Source organism: Oncorhynchus tshawytscha, linkage group LG13 (assembly GCF_018296145.1).
Source record: "Oncorhynchus tshawytscha isolate Ot180627B linkage group LG13, Otsh_v2.0, whole genome shotgun sequence".
Classification (NCBI taxonomy): Eukaryota; Metazoa; Chordata; class Actinopteri; order Salmoniformes; family Salmonidae; genus Oncorhynchus; species Oncorhynchus tshawytscha.
This window is the reverse complement of record NC_056441.1, coordinates 49306376-49324400: the sequence shown is the minus strand read 5'-3', so window position 1 is coordinate 49324400 and position 18025 is coordinate 49306376. Positions and strand designations below refer to the sequence as shown.

Here is an 18025-nt window from a genome sequence, read left to right as displayed (position 1 = left end):
ATCACATACCACCCAGAGAGAGGGACAAGAGGCCTGAAGCGGCATAGCGGCTCTACTACCAACCACGTTACCAGTCAAGCCCAATTGTTCCTTCAAAGTGCACACGGAGACATACACATTAACACATATCCATTCGTTTATCCGACTCTGGGTAAGTAGAAGGGCTGCCTTCATTGCCAAAATCTCTTAATGTGGTTGTTATCAGCTGTGTATGCAAGCAACTGTCTCATGATCGCTGAGCAGCAGGCAACGACGCAGTTGCTATGGCTACTCACACACAGGGCGGTGGACAGTCAGACCAGCAGCTAATGGAGGAAGTTATTTATGATATCAGTACAGGACAGTACGGGCAAACATTTGACAGGACAAGATGGGACAGGATTGAATTTTCACTCCTGTGTCCACCTCTACTGCAGACTCGGAAGGCAGGTAGCCTAGCGGTTAGAGACGTGAGCCAGCGAGGGTTGCCAGTTCGAATCCCGGATCCGATGGGAAATGAGCTGGTAAATGGCGGGTTGCTAGTATCAAATCCTAGATGCCATTGCCTGCCGTTGTGCCCTTGAGCAAGGCACTTAACTCATACCAAGATAATTCTCAAGGGCACAGGACATATTAGTTTGCAGTATAAAATGACTATCCTTGGCTGCTGTGCCAGTATCAATTAATGAAACCTAATACAGCGACTGTAAAACCTTCATGTAATTCATCTCCAACTCTTCTCGAGCTCAGGCTCTATCTGTGCCTTATTAAGCCCTGAGCGCTGTGCAGGTGTGCACTTAGTGACTGGGGATATCGGCAGCACACTAAAAAGAGATGGTCCTTTCCCACAAAGATATCACCCGGAGAGTACCTAATTGGGGGACTTGAATGGGAGCGGCTTAGCCGTCAGAGCACTATGGTGTCGAGCTAAGCTTCTGGTCCCCGACACTTTGTGAAGGCGTCAGCCTCAACCCCAGCCACCACACTGGCACATTAGGCCCAAGCTACGTCTGTCAGGCCTGCTCAAAGAGACGCTCATTTTCCAGTGGAGTCATGGGTGACTGCGCCACATGGAGCCGTCATGAGGCCGGACCCTTTTTAAGGTGTCAGACTGCCCTGCTGCTGTGCTGTCTGCCTGGGTGGAACGTCACGCTCCCCTCTTCCATGTGCCGCCACAGCAGCAGTCAGCGATATAAATTGAATTGAGTGCCGTGGCACGTCACAGCCAAGGCAGCTTATAGAGTTCTCAGACTCTTCAGAGATAAAGGAGAGAGGAGAAGAAAGGCAGATTGGCGTAATAAACGGGGAACGCCGCCAACAGGGGAAAAATAAATAAATCCAATATACAAAAAAAAAAGAAAGTGGAATGCAAAATGGGGATGTTTACCCTAGAAGTGCGGAAGCTCTGTAAATAACAGAACTCAAATCATTTGATGTAGATTAAAGTGGCCCACTGTGCAAAGTTCCTCTTCCCCGTGTTGACTCAGAGTGAGGGAGCGATAAAGACATGATTCCTTCCTCTTTTTTTCTATCTTCTCTTTCTTGTGAATAACCTTGCTTGTGTGGATTACAAGTGCAAGCCGTGCCTTGAGGTACATGCAGTCAACAAACTATATAGCAGCTAGCTAGAGTTGTTCCCCTTCAACCATTCTACTTGGCCTATAGGTAGTCACCCATTAACATACAGTTTTGCCAGGGCAGTCATACCCATACGACATCCTACTAAATTACTACAGCGGCTATTTCATAAACCCTCAAAGTGCCAATAACGGGGTGGAAATGGCAGCCATATACTCCAAGTCGATATTCATGTCATAAAAAGGAATTGCCCTCGACCACTGCCAGAAATGGGGGAAAACAAACATTATTTTTCCCATTTTACCCCCATTGTAAAAGAGCACATTTCGTCGTGGATTTTTAAGTTCAACAGAAATAACGAAACAAAGCCGAAAAGCTGCTGTGTTGTTCAATGTAGTAACCAGGTTAAGAACTTGACTGACATGCACAGAGCCCTGACCCCCATTGAACACCTTTGGGATGATTTGAAATGCCGACTGCGAGCCAGGCCTAATCGCCCAAAACATCAGTGCCCGACCTCACTAATACTCTTGTGGCTAATTGGAAGCAAGTCCCTGCAGCAATGTTCCAACATCTAATGGAAAGCCTTCCCAGAAGAGTGGAGGCTGTTATAGCAGCAAAGGGGGACCAAATCCATATTAACTCCCATGAGTTTGGAAAGAGATGTTTCTACGAGCAGTTCTCCACATACTGTTGGTTATGTAGTGTAAATGTGGGAAAACATTTAGTACAGTCTGTTTGTAACTCCACTCACTACTTGTAGCTGTATGGTCCATTTGTTTGTGTTGTTGGTCTTGGCTAGCTTAACGTTCTGGTCGGTAGCTAGCTAGCACTCACTCACGTGGCTGCAAGAACATTATGCTTTTTTAAAAGTAGTATTATGCTTTATTACGATGCTTTCTAAGTCTATGAGAAAGCTTTCTCATAAGTCTATGAGAAAATGTTAAAAAGTTATCTTTAGCCATGTAGTTTTCTTAAATGTAGATGCACACAACAATAAATGCACACAACAAGAAAATTGCAGTTGAAAAAGGTGAAGTTTTTGCAGTGAGCCAGTGGGGTAACCTAGTTAACCACAGGTAGTTTTCCCCACGGGTAGGTGGGGCCACAACATTATGGGTGTGTTCGTCAATTCACTCTAGAGTGCCAGAGTATACGCAGAGAACATTGTCAGAGTTTTCTTCTCAGAGCGTTCAGAGTACACACTGGACGCTCTGGCTGAGGAGTAGGGTTGGGCCGAGGGTTCTCACCTCACAAAGGCAGCCAAGCACCGAAGCTAACTGGCTAAAATTGGCTAGCTTGCTAGCTACTTCCAGACTCAAATGAGAGAACACCTCACTCTGGCAATTTTACTTGCCCTAGTAAAGCTGGTTAGGCTGTTTTCATGTGATATAGAGCGTTGGTGACTGTAACTGTGCTGCTGGCAACAATTGAATTATGTTTTTTTCCCAACGTTTACTGACACCAGACATATTCAACAGGTGTTGTGTGTTCGTAAATCAATCAGTTATTCTGCGCTCTGGCACACTCAGACGAAAGTGCTCTGAAATCAGAGTAGACAGCCAGAGTCAATTTATGAACGCACCCTCTATCTAATACCGACTGGGACTATTGGTCAGGGAGAAATCCAAACCAGTCTAATTGGAATGAATATCAGTAGAGTCACAATCCAGATTTTACTTATGGAAGAAAATAAAAGTAAGGCATTTGATACATCAAAAATAGTGTAATAGAATTATTGTCAACTAAAAATATTGTCAGATAATTTATTTGAAATACAGTTTACTAATTTAATAAAAATGTTCTGTATAAATAGCCTCTATAATATATGTCAACATTTTGTTTTCTTGGAAAGCTGTGAGTGCTATTATATGATACAAGATCATTACTTGTTGCATTTACAACTTGTCTAGGTCCTATAATCAACTGATTTGGGTTGGCACATCCCTTGGGTTGTGCCGTGGCGGAGATCTTTGTGAGCTATACTCGACCTTGTCTCAGGATGGTAAGTTGGTGGTTGAAGATATCCCTCTAGTGGTGGGGGCTGTGCTTTGGCAAAGTGGGTGGGGTTATATCCTTCCCGTTTGGCCCTGTCCGGGGGTATCATCGGATGGGGCCACAGTGTCTCCTGACCCCTCCTGTCTCAGCCTCCAGTATTTATGCTGCAGTAGTTTATGTGTCGGGGGGCTAGGGTCAGTTTGTTATATCTGGAGTAGTTCTCCTGTCTTATCAGGTGTCCTGTGTGAATTTAAGTATGCTCTCTCTAATTCGCTCTCTCTCTTTCTTTCTCTCTCTCGGAGGACCTGAGCCCTAGGACCATGCCTCAGGACTACCTGGCATGATGACTCCTTGCTGTCCCCAGTCCACCTGGCTGTGCTGCTGCTCCAGTTTCAACTGTTCTGCCTGTGCTTATTATTGTTTGACCATGCTGGTCATTTATGAACATTTGAACATCTTGGCCATGTTCTGTTATAATCTCCACCTGGCACAGCCAGAAGAGGACTGGCCACCCCTCATAGCCTGGTTCCTCTCTAGGTTTCTTCCTAGGTGTTGGCCTTTCTAGGGAGTTTTTCCTAGCCACCGTGCTTCTACACCTGCATTGCTTGCTGTTTGGGGTTTTAGGCTGGGTTTCTGTACAGCACTTTGAGATATCGGCTGATGTACGAAGGGCTATATCAATAAATTTGATTTGATTTGAGCCACTGTATGGCTGTTGTAACGAGTGCGCTGAGAGTCAGGAAGCAAGTTCAGGGAGTGAGTGTTTTAATAAATGAAACAATAAACACGTAACATAAACAATGCCCCGACATGAAAACAGAGCCAATAACACCCGAGGAAAGAACCCAGGGGAGTGACAGATATAAGGAAGATAATAAAGGAGGTGATGGAGTCCAGGTGAGTGTCATGAGGCGCAGGTGCACGAGACGATGGTAACAGGTGTGTTGAATAATCAGCAGCCTGATGACCTAGAGGCCGGAGAGGGAGTATACGTGACAGCTGTGGATTGACCTCATTTTTGAAAGGAATGTTGGGATATTGGCAGTTCATTTGAAAAAGTTATGGAATCATTCCTCTAAAACTGGCTGGCTAGCTAGCTAGCTAGATAACAAACATATAGTGCAGATAAAATTATTACACATACTATCACAGCACTGGCAGGCCATAGTTGACCAACTCCCAGACCAAAATGGCTGACCTTTATCCAGCCATAAGAAGATTCATGTCCATTCTTGTATTCTAATTCCGAATTACATGGTAATTACATACCTTAGATTAGAGGTCATCATTCAACAGTTGGCCTTCACCATACTGCATCTAAATGTTTTGTATAGCTGGAAGCAATGATGCCAGAACCAATAAAGTTATACCATCGTACCTCACAGTGGTCAAAATATTCACACCCCACAAATCCCACAAAAGAAATCCTGCCTGTACGTACAACTGAATCACTAGTTCTTAGGAGGGAAGATTGTAGTTTGTGCTAGAGGTCGTGGGACAAATCACAGTGGCAGTGGCTTCCACACACAGATCTAAACGCCCACTGTAGTCCCATCACACTAAAGCAGGGGTGTCAAACTCATTCCATGAAGGGCCTAGTGTCTGCGTTTTTTTTTCTCCTTTTCTTTTGAACTAAGACCGAGACAACAAGGTGAGGGGAGATCTTTATTAATTACTGAACTTAATTCATCAATCAAGTACAAGGGAGGAGCGATAACCCGCAGACACGTGTCCCTCAATGGAAGGAGTTTGACACATATGCTCTAAAGCCTTCCCACTCTGCCCTAACACCAATAGCCTTCCCACTCTGCCCTAACTCATTAGCCTTCCCACTCTGCCCCAACACCAATAGCCTTCCCACTCTGCCCTAACACCAATAGCCTTCCCACTCTGCCCTAACTCATTAGCCTTCCCACTCTGCCCCAACACCAATAGCCTTCCCACTCTGCCCTAACACCAATAGCCTTCGCACTCTGCCCTAACACCAATAGCCTTCCCACTCTGCCCTAACACCAATAGCCTTCCCACTCTGTCCTAACACTAATAGCCTTCCCACTCTGTCCTAACACCAATAGCCTTCCCACTCTGTCCTAACACTAATAGACTTCCCACTCTGTCCTAACACTAATAGACTTCCCACTCTGCCCTAACACCAATAGCCTTCCCACTCTGCCCTAACACCAATAGCCTTCCCACTCTGTCCTAACACTAATAGCCAACCCACTCTGTCCTAACACTAATAGTCTTCCTACTCTGTCCTAACACTAATAGCCAACCCACTCTACCCTAACACTAATAGCCAACCCACTCTGTCCTAACACCAATAGCCTTCCCACTCTGTCCTAACACCAATAGCCTCCCCACTCTGTCCTAACACTAATAGCCAACCCACTCTACCCTAACACCAATAGCCTTCCCACTCTGTCCTAACACTAATAGCCAACCCACTCTACCCTAACACCAATAGTCTTCCCACTCTGCCCTAACACCAATAGCCAACCCACTCTGTCCTAACACCAATAGCCAACCCACTCTACCCTAACACTAATAGCCAACCCACTCTGTCCTAACACTAATAGACTTCCCACTCTGTCCTAACACTAATAGCCTTCCCACTCTGTCCTAACACTAATAGACTTCCCACTCTGTCCTAACACTAATAGCCAACCCACTCTGTCCTAACACCAATAGCCTCCCCACTCTGTCCTAACACTAATAGCCAACCCACTCTGTCCTAACACCAATAGCCTTCCCACTCTGTCCTAACACTAATAGCCAACCCACTCTGTCCTAACACTAATAGTCTTCCCACTCTGTCCTAACACTAATAGCCAACCCACTCTACCCTAACACTAATAGCCAACCCACTCTGTCCTAACACCAATAGCCTCCCCACTCTGTCCTAACACTAATAGCCAACCCACTCTACCCTAACACCAATAGCCTTCCCACTCTGTCCTAACACTAATAGCCAACCCACTCTATCCTAACACCAATAGTCTTCCCACTCTGTCCTAACACTAATAGCCAACCCACTCTACCCTAACACCAATAGCCTTCCCACTCTGTCCTAACACTAATAGCCAACCCACTCTACCCTAACACTAATAGCCAACCCACTCTGTCCTAACACTAATAGACTTCCCACTCTGTCCTAACACTAATAGCCTTCCCACTCTGTCCTAACACTAATAGCCAACCCACTCTACCCTAACACCAATAGCCTTCCCACTCTGTCCTAACACTAATAGCCAACCCACTCTATCCTAACACCAATAGTCTTCCCACTCTGTCCTAACACTAATAGCCAACCCACTCTACCCTAACACCAATAGCCTTCCCACTCTGTCCTAACACTAATAGCCAACCCACTCTATCCTAACACCAATAGTCTTCCCACTCTGTCCTAACACTAATAGCCAACCCACTCTACCCTAACACCAATAGCCTTCCCACTCTGTCCTAACACTAATAGCCAACCCACTCTACCCTAACACTAATAGCCAACCCACTCTGTCCTAACACTAATAGACTTCCCACTCTGTCCTAACACTAATAGCCTTCCCACTCTGTCCTAACACTAATAGACTTCCCACTCTGTCCTAACACTAATAGCCTTCCCACTCTGGCCTAACACTAATAGCCTCCCCACTCTATCCTAACACACTAGCCTACCCACTCTTGCCTAACACTAATAGACAACCCGCTCTGCCCTAACAGTCTAGCATTCCCACTCCCCAACACACTCTATAGCCCCCCACACTCTTCCCTAAAACAGTCTAGCCTCCCAACTCTGCCCTAACACAGTCTAGCCTTCTCACTCTGCCCTACATACTCTGTAACAGGGATCAAGAACTAGATTCAGCGATTGTTTTCTTGAGTGGATGGTGAGGGGGCCGGAACATAATTACAAATGATTTGTAGATTGCAAATTAACCGCAATAATCCCAAACAGATTAAATAATTGACAAAAACATTTTGAACCTTGCTTACATTTGTATACGATCATATATCGTTATGCGTGAGAATACTTCGGAACAGATTTCCAAAATGAAAATAACTTGGAGCTGATTTGCTGGTGTTTTTACAGTCTTTTAAGTTTTTTTTTTTTTTTGCTCAGAAAACATTGTGGGGCCAAATTCAGCTGGTGGGCCACCGGTTGGGGAACCCTGCTCTATAGCCTCCCCACTCTGCCTAACATACTCTATACCTTCTCACTCTGCCTAACATACTCTATAGCAGGGTTCCCCAACTAGAGGCCCGAAGACAGAATTTGGTTTTACTTTGCCCCTGCTATAGAGTATATTTTCTGAGAAAAAAAGAAAAAAAAGTTATATATATTTTTATATATATACATATATTTATTTATTTGGACATAAAAGACTGTAAAAACACCTCCCAACTCTGCTGCCCTATCATGGTGTCTCTTCCCCTTTCCTCAGGTGCTTCATTCCAAGGCCTTGATGAACAGCCTCCATTACCAAACTTAATTAGCAAATCGCCCTTCGCAAGGAAGGGGCCTCACGCTTCTCTTCTCTCCACTCTCTCTCCCTCAGCCAGCAAACCAACCAACCCCCCCTGCAGGAGACAGAGACACAATAACAAATAAACCCGAGAGCTACACTAACAGCCTGTCGCTGCCTGCAATTAGTCCAGCACCAGCTCTCACTCTAATTAATAGCTGGCTCGCGTCTGTTGATGAGCGCAATAAAGACAATGGAGATCCATCCGTGGAGAGCCAGGATGGAGGCATGGAGGTGTGAGGGGGCAAGAGAGAGGCTGGACTGGGTCGACAGTGGTGGTGGTGGTGGGGGTGAAGCCTGGCAGGCAGGTCTGTTCTTTGGCCCAGAGGTGTGCCCACTGCCCAGCCCGGCTGTCAGACACATGCCAGCCTGGCAGGCGAGCAGAGGCAGACAGAATGCAGGCAGCCATGGCCTTCTGGGGCGTAGAGGCTGTCATTAGGCCCTAACAAGCAAGGCCCGTCGCTCACTCACACCGTCTGAAGGGCACTTGCATTGGTCCACACGCAGGTAAATGCACGCACGTGTAGGCACACAAACACACGCACACCCAGGGCTCAGCTGTGGAACAATGTCAAAGAGATCACTCAAAAGGCACCTAACCGCCAGCCGAACACCGGCACCCCATAAAAGTGATGTTATTGTTCTCGTAATTCTACCTCCCAAACTACATGACGTTGTAATTTGTTAGAAACCAGGGCTGATTTAGAAAATCCTCGCTCTCTCCCTCTGAACTCAGAGGAAAGGTTGTCTGAGTTATGTCTGCATTAACAGAGCAGGTTGAATTGTATTGCCCACTTATATAAATCTGGAAAAACTGTATTTACAGCGTAATACTACTGAAGACCTGTGTAGGGCTCCACAGAGCTAAATCTTCTTTATACTGTACAGCTCGTTACACACACACACACACACACACACACACACACACACACACACACACACACACACACACACACACACACACACACACACACACACACACACACACACACACACGTGTATGTGTGATGGGGTGCAGGTGCCAGCAGTGGGTTGGCAGAGTAGGTATAGTAGGGACTAGGGGGGTGCCATGCTAGAAACTGAGATGATGATTGATCACTGGCATCACTGTCTGTGACTGGACAAAGGGAAGGACAGCCAACTGTGTATAAACCATGCAGAGTTCATCATTTTATTTTGTTTCCTGAAGAATGCAAAGATTCTATTTGACCGACAGCGCATCATCGTAATATTCTGTGAAACAAAAACCTATTAGGAATGGACATTATTCTTATACGCACCTTTACACGCGCCAAACTATGAACGATATCTCAAGCCACATATCCTCTGTCAAAGTAAAGCAAGACGGACCACAGTGGATCCTCATTTAAAAGTGGTGTCATACTGTAGCACAGCTTGCAGTGTGCTCCGTATGGTGCAGCACGTCACAGCGTATGACACCATAGTATTTCACTATCAGCCGTCGTTGTCGCTAACGCCGTTAACGTTCGTTGAAACAACCAGAGGGCATCTTTGAGGGCGTCTTCATGAAGCACGCATTGGCCAGACATTTTGATTTGCTATGCCCTATCTGAAAAGAGCATAACACGTTTTTTTTTCATTTAGTTGCCATGAAGCAACCATAGCCTCAGCTACTATAGCACAGACAAACACATCTTAAAACATTTTATTCTGTTCTTTGGCAATAGATTGTCTTAGTGTCATGCTTTTATTAATATTAATGGATTTCTTTGTGAGTGTGTACTCATTCCAGGGTTTTTCTTTAGTTTTACTATTTTGTACCTTGTAGAATAATAGTGAAGATATCATTGTGTGTATTGTTGTGAAATTGTGAAATTGTGAAACATTTTATTTGATTGTTTTTGAGGAGGTGTGATGGTGTGGGAATGCTTTGCTGGTGACACTGTCGGTGATATGTTCACACAACTTACTTATTGGCCTAAAAGCCTACTTCAATAAATATCAATCAATTATTCATTAATTTGAGCACGTCATCACACAGCATACAAGTCCTTCATGTCTTTAAATACAGTCATGCATTTAGTTACAAAACAAAATAACAAAGGGAACCTTGAATAATGAAATAACAAATAAACCACAGCATGTCGACTAAAACAATTTAAATTCAGGAATTATTTCAACTGTTTTTAATCTTGTCTGTACTAACAGACATTAAAACCTTTTCTGTTACAACAGACAATACGGAATTGAGTATTATTTGTTTGTAAATTATTATTGTATTTGTTGGTTACACTGGTTGAAATGGTCAGAAAAAAGATCACACATTTTGCAATAAGCACACAGAGCTCGCTCCTCCTACCCTGCTTCTTGATCTCCTTCTTCGTGTCGTTATCATCAGTAGGGAAACACCCGTTAAACATCCATTAATACATTTCAAACCCCGAAAAAATAGAAATCAACTTGGCAAGAGTCTATTGTCCTGCTAAAAGCTCATCATGGTTGGATGGCTTCTTTTGTATTCCACTGTATGGAATAAATGTATTAATTACAGTCATTTAACCATTCTCATTCTCGGAGTGGAAACATTGTTTGTTGAGTTCACAACCTGCTACACTTGTGAAAAATAAAGTGTTTTAAAAACCTGTTTCAAAATGCCTCCAGCTCACATTGTAAAGTGGTGTGTGACGCGCTGGTAGCCTGTCGCCTGCACTTGAATAGTGAATGGGAGGCGCGCTTCAATTACCAGTTGAGAAATAAAAAGAGACGCACAGGCCAATTTAATTCCACTAAATTATGCAAAGTATTCTATAGACCAATAAGCATGACGGTCTAATGTATTTACATCTAGAATTTAGAGGCAGAAATTGGTGGATTTTGGTAGGGTGGATTATAATAAATTGACATATTTGTCGGGGTTGTTGCATTTTCCATTATATCTGGATGGCCAGATACAAAGTAGTTTTGATCACCAATTAGCTATTACGAGGGTTTCTGCTGGCTATTGTCCAATTTAATGGCTCATCAATGCGTGAACTGTGACCAAGGTCCATCACTAACATAAACCGAGAACTGTAATCTAAAAATCAAAACACAGCATCTACAGTGGTAGAAATATATTATTGAATTTTATTGTTTTGATTTTTTTTTAAATTAAAGTTTCAAAATGCATATGTTTATTAGGCTACTGTGCAGTGTGACAAAAACCAACAGGACATTGAGACGTTTACTGCAGCCTACGTGTACTGTATGCCTAATTCCAAGATAAGGGAGAGCAGGCCATGTCCAGACTTGGCGACCTCAAGTACTCATTAACTGTCTTTCATGCTTTTTTGGGTTGCCTCACTCATGGACAGAAACGTCTGAGACACAGTATTCATGATGAACACTCAAAAGATCCCGAGGCCAAATTAGCCTCAGGATCCATCCCAGTTGGTATTCTATGTCCACTCAAGGTAGTTCTCTTCGGGTTACACATCCTTGGAATAGCAGAACAGCATAACGGTCTGGATGGCCCTCGCTGTGCTTGGTGAGCAGTTCATCCATTTCTGGTGTCAGAAGAGGAATGGGAATGCCAGGGTGAACCGATGACGATTGTCGCCTCTGCCTGTCAGAGGTGGAGTTCCAGAGCTCGCAGGTGTACCTGGCATGGATTGTGACTCCATCATCTCGTCCCTACTGCTGGTCTTTACTGTCTGCTGCACATGTTTATATTGTACTCCATTTCCTACGAGACTGTTCAAGCCATGGACTCACTGATGGATGAAGATGATGAGCGATCGGCAAAGGCCATCAGGAATCTGCTGACATCACGGCACGACATCAACATCGCTATAATCACAGTCAGAGGACAGTTGAAGAAACTTGAGTGGACTTTACGCTAATATTTTAGTAGACCACCAATTACTTGTATGTGTGTATATATATATATATATATATTTTACAGAATATTAACCATGTGTGTTCCTTTGTTTTGTACTGTTCTGTAGTTTCGACCCAGTGATTTATCTGACAAACGAAGAACTTTGTGTGCTGCAGGCCCAGGCGTGGATCGAAGCTGGCGAGACATTCATTGACGTCATCTTCACGGACGAATCAACCGTAACACAATATTTCACAAAATTCCTTTGAAATTCTACGTCTTAGCAAGGGCCTTCCTCAAAAACTACCATCGCTATCACTCTTCATCAGCCGTAATTGTCTCTAACTTGGCAAATTACATCTAAACTGAAGATGCCTGTCAAGCCGTGATAGCTCCCCATGATAAACAGGTTCTGACAGATCAGTAACTGATGTGTTTTTCCAAGAAGTGCACAGTTCAGATATGTGAAATGCCTGCCAGAGAAATTCACTTTGGGGAGTGAAGGGGCTCTGGAGCCGTGCCTCTCACGTTGTCCCCCGAGCCTCCGAGCTCACACACGTGTGGGACGATCACAGCAGCCACAGGACTGCATGGAACAAGGATGCCAATAGCTGTGGGGGTCTGGGGAATCCAGCCAGTTAAACAGAGAAAGAGAGAAAGAGAGAGAGTGAGAGAGAGAGAGAGAGAGAGAGAGAGAGAGACATAGAAAAGGGGTAGGGAGGGCGTGAAAAGGAGAAAAAGTGTTCACTATGCCTTCTCACCCTGCTCTTCTTTCATACCAGGTTCCATTTTTAAGGATTTTCTCTCAGCCATACATTCATATCATGGGCTGGAGAGAGAGCGTGGGTGGGGCAACTGTATGTTTCCACAACCAAACGGTCTGCAGCATGTGTGTCAATGTATGATGTGGAAACAATATGTGAGTAAAGAGCTGCATGTGTGTGTGTGTGTGTGTGTGTGTGTGTGTGTGTGTGTGTGTGTGTGTGTGTGTGCAATGTGCCTACATCAAATCAAATCAAATGTTATATGTCACATGCTTCGTAAACAACAGGTGTAGACTAACAGTGAAATGCTTACTTACGGGGCCTTCCCAACAATGCAGAGAGAATAGAAAGAGAAATAGTAAAAAAATATATAACACGAGGAATAAATAGAAAAATAGTAACAAGGAGTGGATGTGTATGTGTTTGTACGCTCACAAATGTGAGCATGGATGTGTGTGTGTGTGTGCATGCGCGTGCATATGTGTGTGGGCCAGGCAGCCAGCTAGCTCTGGCATCACCTTCCCAGTCCCTGCCAAGGCATTCACACCTCTGACTGGTGCCAGGCTGAAACAGACCCATCACAGCAGCATGTGGGAGGTGTTGTAGAACTAAACAAACAACCCCCCTCCCCATCTCTCTAACCAGCATTAACGCTTTGTCTCATCCAATGACCATTACTGGCGTGGAGCGATTATACATACGCTACATGGCCAAAAGTATGTGGATTCGGCTATTTCAGCCACACCCATTACTGACAGGTGTATAAAATCGAGCACACAGCCATTCAAATCTCCATAGACAAACATTAGCAGTAGAATGACCCGTACTGAAGATCTAAGTGAATTTCAACATTGCACCGTCATAGGATGCCACCTTTCCAACAAGTCAAATTTCTACCCTGCTAGAGCTGCTCTGGTCAACTGTAAATGCTGTTATTGTGACGTGGAAACATCAAGGAGCAACAACGGCTCAGCCCCGAGGCAACATCAGCACAATAACTGTTCGTCGGGAGCTTCATGAAATGGGTTTCCATGGCCGAGCAGCTGCACACAAGCCTAAGATCACCGTGCACAATGCCAAGTGTTGGCTGGAGTGGTGTAAAGATCACCGTCATTGGAATCTGGAGCAGTGAAAACTCGTTCACTGGAGTGATGAATCACGCTTCACCATTGATGGACGAATCTGGGTTTGGCGGATGCCAGGAGAATGCTATCTGCCCCAATGCATAGTGCCAACTGTAAAGTTTGGTGGAGGAGGGATAATGGTGTGGGACTGTTTTTCATGGTTCGGCAAAAGCCCCTTCGTTATGGTCAGTGGTGGGTAGAAATAATAGAAAATGACTCCATTAAAAGTCAAAGTCACCCAGTAAAATGGTACTTGAGTAAAAGTCTAAAAATATTTGGTTTTAAATATACTTAACTGTCAAAAGTAAATTGGGAGCAATTTCCAAATGCCTGAAGGTACATCTGTACAAATAATAGTACGCAAGTATAAACACCATGGGACTACGCAGTTGTCATACTGCTCAGGAAGGAGACGCGTTCTGTCTCCTATAGATGAACGTACTTTGGTGCGAAAAGTGCAAATCAATCCCAGAACAATAGCAAAGGACCTTGTGAAGATGCTGGAGGAAACAGGTACAAAAGTATCTATATCCACAGTAAAACGAGTATTATATCGACTTAACCTGAAAGGCCGCTCGGCAAGGAAGAAGCCACTGCTCCAAAACTGCCATAAAAAAGCCAGACTACGGTTTGCAACTGCACATGGGGACAAAGATAGTACTTTTTGGATAAATGTCCTCTGGCCATAATGACCATCGTTATGTTTGGAGGAAAAAGGGGGAGGCTTGCAAGCCAAAGAACACCATCCCAACCGTGAAGCACAGGGGTGGCAGCATCATGTTGTGGGGGTGCTTTGCTGCAGTAGGGACTGGTGCACTTCACAAAATAGATGGCGTCATGAGGCAGGAAAATTACATGGATATATTGAAGCAACATCTCAAGACATCAGTCAGGAAGTTAAAGCTCGGTCGCAAATGGGTCTTCCAAATGGACAATGACCTCAAGCATAACTCAAAAGTTGTGGCAAAATGTATTAAGGGCAACAAAATCAAGGTATTGGAGTGGCCATCACAAAGCCCTGACCTCAATCCTATAGAACATTTGTGGGCAGAACTGAAAAATTGTGTGCGAGCAAGGAGGCCGACAAACCTGACTCAGTTATACCAGCTCTGTCAGGAGGAATGGGTCAAAATTCACCCAACTTATTGTGGGAAGCTTGTGGAAGGCTACCTGAAACGTTTGACCCAAGTTAAACAATGTAATGGCAACGCTACCAAATACTAATTGAGTGTATGTAAACTTCTGACCCACTGGGAATCTGATGAAAGAAATAAAAGCTGAAATAAATCAATCTCTTTCTACTATTATTCTGACATTTCACATTCTTAAAATAAAGTGGTGATCCTAACTGACCTAAGACAGGGAATTTTTAATCTGATTAAATGTCAGGGATTGTGAAAAACTGAGTTTAAATGTATTTGGCTAAGGTGTATGTAAACTTCCGACTTCAACTGTATATAGTCATGCATTTCTGAACGTCATGAACCTTTCTGAGTGGCAGGTGATGGGGATTTTCAAAGTACACATGTTCTGGGTATAACTATTACTGTATGGAGCAGCTTCAAGTGGAGACATCAAATCGAATACCTAAGATATATCGAGAGACGTGACCTTGAAGAGACACAGCAAGACAGAAGTTTAAGTCAACATTCAATAAAGCCTACACCCTGTCAGCTACAGTATATCTAGTATTCGTGTCTAACATTCAGGGTAGTCCACCATCTCGACTCTTGAGACAACCAGTAACCCACAAACACTGTTACGTGTGATGCAAAGAAAGTGGGAGTAGGAGGGTGAGTAGTGCTTTAGGACATTCTGTGGAGTAAAGTGCCTTAGGTGCCAGAGTCAGTGGCGAATAGACAGGAATGGGGGAGAGAGGTGGTGCTGCTACAGTATAGCCTGGTCCCCAGATCTGTTTATGCTGTATAGCAAACTCCTATTGCATAACTTATAGCCATTTCCAATTGGCATAACATCAACCTTAGGAGTTGGCTACACCGCACAAACAGATCTGCGATCAGGCTTGTACTAACGCTTTATTCATTTATGTGGAGTAAGGTGCCATAGGTGCAGTCAATGGAGAATTGATAATGGTGGAGTTGTGGGAGGGAGGAGGGGGGTGCTACGGGGAGTGGGGGGAGAGGTCATACAAGGACAGGTGCTCCGGGACATGCTGCAAACGTGTAGAGACTAAAGTACTACCTGCTATATGAGAGCTGTGTCTCTGCCACTTCTCCCTCCGCCGCAAGGCCGGACAACACACAGAAAACAAAGATACAATATCAACGCCAGCGTTTATCTCAAAGAGAGCCGTCTCAGGGATAAAAGCACTCTTCATGTGCAGCCAACAGAATCTGGGGCCAAAAGAAGACGAAACCTCAGCATTAAAGGAAAAGTTCACCCATTTTGAATGTTACATTGTTTTTTGTGCATCTCTGAGTGATTTTCTATCGATTCCCTGGGACATTTCATGTTTTCATGTGTATGGGAGTTATTGGCATTCAAGCAGGCAGAAATCCGGCTGGCATGACGAAGCACTGTGATAACGTCGCTCATTACACTGGAAGTTAATAGGAATACAACTTTTAGATCGCGAAAACTTCTATCATACATGTCAGATTTCAATACTGCTCGAGAGCATGTCTTCTCTTGAATGAGCCATTGATCATATTCCTACCTCGAAAAATGTGTAATTTAATGTAGGGTCTATTTGCCTGCCTACTTTAGTCAAGGGTGCATTGCATGATGCCGTTGCCAGAGGTATTATAGAAAGGAGATAGGAATCCAATGAATGAAGGAAAGTATAACGCCCCACCAGGCAGACTGTCGACCAATTGCATTCATGTTGTCATGCTGCGTCACGCAGTCGCTAAGCTAATCATCATGCAATCCCTTCTCAAGTCAGTGTATATGTCGAGAAACGTGCCTATTGTCCTCGAAAGGACATACTGTCACCATTCCAATGCTGTACGATATTACAGATAGCAAGTTAATTATCTCAGTCTCTGAAAAGTAATGTTGTACTTCTTGTTGATGAAATTCATGCTAATGTTGGGTTCTTGAGCTACCGCCCAATAGACTCCCAGTCACTCCTTGAAGGAGAGTGCACCTTGTCCCAGAATCACCCAGAATGCACCACTCTAACATAGCATGGGCAACTTTTGTAATCTCCTCAAAAGTATATCTGCTGTTGCGAATGTCAGACTCCACTCTGTGAGGCACATTGATCTGCAGATACAGCATAGTTAGATTGCAGACTACTAAATTGATAGTGCAGTTTGTTTAGGTGATTTTACAGCTAACTAGCTATTTTACATGCCGATATTGTCTTTGGTATTATTGTGTGTAGCTACATTTGCTACCTAGCTAGCTAGCCAGCCCGTAGAGACAGCATTGCATCGTGGATGGAAGTCTTGAGCTGCAGATTTCGACAACAATTTTCCATGCAGCTCCTAACCTTATTATATTGGCAAAATGCAACATTAGTAAAATAAAAAAATATTGATCTAACATATTAGTGTTAAATAACACTATAACTTAAAGGAATTAGTGGTTTTGGATGGATTTTTCCTTTAGCTACAGTGCAGCATGTTTAGTAGGTGATATCCATTGCAAGAGAACTGGAATGATTGTGAGACTTCCAGATTGAAGTGACGTGGCAATGCCAAAAGATGTTTGACTTTGATCGTGCACAGTACCAGACCAGAATCCGTCTATACAGATGGCTAGCCAAATGTACACTGGAACTAAGCAATGTAACTCTCAACATGAAACCAACATGCCCTACTGTGAAATTAATTGATGCAGGTTTGTGAATTGAGGTGAAGTCCCGGAAGGCATTATAATAACACATTTTCCTTAGTAACTCTTCCAAACACAGCACCACTGTTGAAAACGCTATACTGATTCAGAGTAAGATACTCAGTAAACGACACCAAAAACAGTTATTGAAAAAACAAGATTAAAAACCTCCTTTCTTTGCCTTTCCTTCAAATTCAGCCATGCCTCCTGCGCCAGTCCAAATGGCATTCTAAATATTTAATAGTGCACGTGGAGAGGTTTTGGACACCTCAGCACTTAAAACCATGCGGGTCAAGGGGATATTTCTACGACCAAACATCAATTGAATACATTATCATGGCTCCCTGCTGCCAGTAGAGCTTTATTACAGGATGTAAGGGAGTGCTTCACACAGCAGTTCTGGGGTAGTGGTAAAAAGAATAGGCCTGCGACCGGGCA

General features: G+C 44.0%; 1 protein-coding gene across 1 annotated transcript in view; it reads right to left on the bottom strand.

The window, feature by feature from the left end:
- Positions 1 to 18025, bottom strand: part of LOC112244702 (glutamate receptor ionotropic, kainate 4) — a 439406-nt gene that overhangs the window by 39515 nt on the left and 381866 nt on the right. The gene's annotated exons all lie outside the window — the stretch shown is intronic.